A 4,731-nucleotide genomic window follows, 5' to 3' on the forward strand; every position below is an offset into this window, starting at 1 on the left:
CCGGCGGCCACCATGGGCGCCGCCCCTCCCCGAGCCCATACATACACACACACACAAGCATGATGAACACACACACACACGTACATATGTATGAATTAATGCATGTATATATTAGTATATACGTATTTTGTATGTTTAATTAGTTCAGATTTTTTAGATTATTATTTTTTCACTAGTATATATGTATGAATGCATGTTAGATGGATATAATTAGTATTTAATTAGTATGGAAATTTTTTATATAATGTTGTTTTTCAGTTTTTTAATGGATGTATAAAAGTTGTGTTTTTTGTTTTTAGTGTTAGATGCTTAATTAGTATGAAATAGCATATAGAATTTTGACATATGCAATGATAGCATAATTAGTGTTATATAGAAATGTTAGAAATTTTAGTTATCAAAATCCAATCATTAAAAAAATGTTACTTTTCACGGGCATATAGATAGTATTTGTTCTCGACGATGCCCGGCCCGCATCCTTGCCGTCGACCCGTCCGCGATGACGTCCGACTGACCCATGTCCGCGACTGGGCTCCGCTGGGCTGGCACTGGGAGGTGCTGCCTAGAGGGGCGCGCCGCTTGATGAGGAACCCGAACCCGGGTCCCGTCGTCGACGCTGATCTCGTTTGGTGGCGTTGGCGTGGGCCAGTTTCGGTGCGGAGGGAGCCGGCCCCGCCGGAGGTGGTACGTCGCCGTGTCAGGGAGGAGGACGAGCACGTCCATCGCTACATGGTTGCGTTAGAGGGCGGCAGGTTCTCCAGTACCTGGCAGTTTCTTCAGGGATCTCACTTCAGGAATGATCCTGTGAGGGTTCCTTCTCTCTGGGTTTCCACCGCCCGCGCCGCAGGAACCGCGAGTGTCCTTGATTCTTCTGTAGTATTCGATCTTTATTAGTTACCAAGCCAGTGATGTATTAGATATATAATATTCGACACGATGTATTCGAGATTATATATTATTCGAGACGATGTATTCGAGATTATATATTATTCGAGACGATGTATTCGAGATTATATCTATTATTCGAGACGATGTATTCGAGATTATATCTATTATTCGAGACGATGTAATTTGAATACTAAATGGTTTTATATTTCTTTTGGCATAGTTAATAAAAGCTATGGCAGACAATACCGACAGAGAGGGAGAACAGAGCATGTTCGATATCATACGCGGGCCAGATGATGATCAAAATGAAGAAGATTATGACGGCTCCGAATTTCTAAACAACACCGGAGAGGGTGATATGATATTCGATCTCGACGACTGAATGGATGAAGTCATGAACTACGATTATGACAATGACGAAGAACATGTTGATCCTGAAACAACAAAGACCGGCGAGGTATATATATTTATATAAGCAGGCATCTGGTGATCATCACATGTTTTAAATGAGTTGAAGATATATTAACGATTCGATTTTTCTTCTTTCAGCCATCCAGATCGAGAAAATCTTCAGGCAACAGGACGAAACGAGGCCCGAACAAAAAGTTGAAGGAGGGCGTAAAGTATAATATCGAGGCAATCAGACCTAATGGCAAACCATTAGCGCCTAAGAAGATTGCGGACAAGTTCGTTCGTCAGTGCGGAGTTCTTGTGAAGGACCAACTCCCGATCTCCCTTCAAGAATGGAGAGAGCCAGCAAAGCCACGTCCAGATCTTACTTTTGTCAACGACAGACAAAAAAGTCTGCTTTGGGATACTCTCATGGAACATTTCACCCTACCAGATCATTTCACAGAAGCAGATGTTGCAGAAAGTCAAGGACGCTGCTCTTAGGAAGATGGCGGTTGCATTCAAGAACCACAAGAATCGTGAATGGGACAAGTACGTCAAGGGAGGAAGGAAGACTCCAGTATTCGAGGGAACACTAGAGAATCAAAGAGCTCATTGGGATGATTTCGTGAAATTCAAGGATTCAGAATTACCTAAGGAACGGTCGAGAATAAACAAGAAGAATGCCGAAAAAAGGATAAGTTCCATAAGCTGGGGCCAGGTGGCTACGCGGTGGCAATGCCTAAGTGGGATAAGTCTGAGAAAGAGATGGAGGATGTAGGTGTCACTTCGGTTACTAAGAGCTGGCCCCCCAGGTGCAGGACTTGGTTCTATGCGCATGGGGGGGAGTTGGACCCGAAGACAGGCAAAGTTTCGACGAAGGCATGTCTGAACGGAGCCGACGATAATATACTTGTTGCAATAGAAGAGGCTCGAACGGGGGTGTTTCAGCCCAACAGAGAGAGCGACGAGCTTATGCGTGCCCTGGGAAATCCTGAACACCCAGGAAGAACACGAGGCAAGGGCGCTATTCCGTGTTATGAGGGGTTTTCGGACTAGAATGCCGACTACAGAACCCGTGCGAGAAGGAAGATTGCGGAGGAGAAGTAGAGGAAGATGGAGGAGGAGAAGAGGAAGCTGGACTATGAATGCCTTCAAGGCCTAGAATCAGCGCACTCGGACATGGTAGTCAAATTCCAGCGGCAGGAGGAGCAGATCGACTCACTTAGCCAGCAACGGGGGTCTCAGCAGCTGCAGCAGCTAGCGGATGATCCAGCATTGGATACCACCGCCCCATCCATGCCGAGATGCAGCATGGGTTCCACCCCTTTTGATGCAATGCTGGATAGATACCCCGTGGATGACATCGCGGAGAACACTAACTGTGAGCTACACTACAAAATTAAGAACATATCCTTGAAGGTGGCGGACGGCGTTGCTTATACAAATTCCCCCGATGCAACCTTCCATTGCAACCCGACTCCAGCAGGCTATGCTTGTGTCGTGGTTGATGAGGTGGTGGACCAATATTTGGGGCTAGAGCTTGACATTCCTGGAGGTGACGAGGAGCGCACACTCGGAGATGCCAAACATCGTATCATCCTATGGAGAAAGGATTGCATCATCTTTCGAAGGCCACCGACACCGCGTCACCCGACTCCTCGTCGAAGTCCGCCACCGAGTCAGCAGACTCCCGCTCCTCCAAGTCCACCAACACGTGAGGCCACTCCTCCTCCTCCAAGTCCGGCAAAGTGTCAGGCCACTCCTCCTCCAAGTCCGACACAGCGTCAGATGTCCACTCCTCCTCCAAGTCCGGCACAACCTCAGGCCACTCCTCCTCCAAGTCCGACACAGCTTCTAGCCACTCCTCCTCGTCCAACTCAGCCCCGTCAGCCGTCTCCGCCGCCTAAGCAATAGCAGAAGAGTCACCCCGCAACTATGGTGCGTAGAGGTACGAGTCGAGGTCATAGTACAGGAAGTACAGGCGGAGGCAAGCGATATAAATATGGTCCAAACCTCACTACTCCTCTTCCTGAGAGGGCTTACGACAGGACCGAGGAGCAAACCAATGCCATAGTGCGGGCAGAAGTCGACGCCCATTTTGGGCCGAAACCGCCACCGCCGCCAAGGGAGAAAGTGCCTGTGGAAGTAGTTGACCACTTCATTCGTATGGCTCAAGCACCAGCTCCTAAGCCTGTTGACACAGACTATGAGCGCCACATCAGGAAGTTACACTACTAGGAAAAGGGCTATAGATGGAAATGACACTAATGGCGCACCAGACATGTGGTGCGCCATTAGTATATACTAATGGCGCACCACCTTCTGATGCGCCATTAGTGTTGAAACTACTAATGGCGCACCCTGCCTACGGTGCGCCATTAGTACCAATTTTTTTTTGAACTAGTGCGCCTGTCCAAACATACTAATGGCGCACCGTGGGTGTGGTGCGCCATTACTAGTTAAACTAGTAATGCCGCACCACACCCACGGTGCGCCATTAGTAACCTTGGCCACCACTTCCACCGAATGCACCCCCCCCCTGTGGATCGCCTTTTCAGTTTTAAAAAAAATAAAACAAAATGATAAAATGTCAAAAAAATAAAAGAAAATAAGTTTCCCATGTGATATGTGGCCTAGTTGTTGGGAAAATTTGCAAATATGAATTTTGACTTCATTTGCAAAATCTCGCGAGAATTTGTAAAAATGGGCATAACTTTTGCATACTAACTCGGATGAAAAAGTTTTTTATATGAAAAATCATCTACTCGAAAAGGCACATCCAAATTTAACCGGGGGAACCCCGTTAAACATTTCCAAAATCCTCAAAAACCTAACAGAAAAAAAGATACGGGGCTTTTAAGATCTAGAGAGGCAAAAAAAATCAAAAAAATTCAAACTTACTAATGGCGCACCTGCCCATGGTGCGCCATTAGTATCTTCCCTCCCTCAAAATTCAAAATAAGTCAAAAAAATAAAAAAATTTACTAATGGCGCACCTGACCATGGTGCGCCATTAGTATCTTCCCTCCTTGAAAATTCAAAATAAGTCAAAAAAATAAAAAAAAATTACTAATGGCGCACCTGACCATGGTGCGCCATTAGTATCTTCCCGCCTTCAAAATTCAAAACAAATCAAAAAAATAAAAAAAATACTAATGGCGCACCTGCCCGTGGTGCGCCATTAGTATCTTCCCGCCTTCAAAATTCAAAATAAATCAAAAAAATAAAAAAAATTACTAATGGCGCACCTGCCCGCGGTGCGCCATTAGTATGCCGTATATATGGCTGGTCCTCTCCTCCTCTCTTCATTTCATCTTCCCTTCTCTCCTCCACCATACTTCTCCTCTCCGGTGACCTCCTCCTCCTCTCCGGCGACCTCCTCCTCCCTCCTCCCTCCTCCCTCCTCCCCTCCCCTCCCCTCCCCTCCCCTCATGGTTTCTTCTCCCTCCT

This window comes from Triticum dicoccoides, chromosome 5A (genome assembly GCF_002162155.2).
Source record: "Triticum dicoccoides isolate Atlit2015 ecotype Zavitan chromosome 5A, WEW_v2.0, whole genome shotgun sequence".
Lineage (NCBI taxonomy): Eukaryota > Viridiplantae > Streptophyta > Magnoliopsida > Poales > Poaceae > Triticum > Triticum dicoccoides.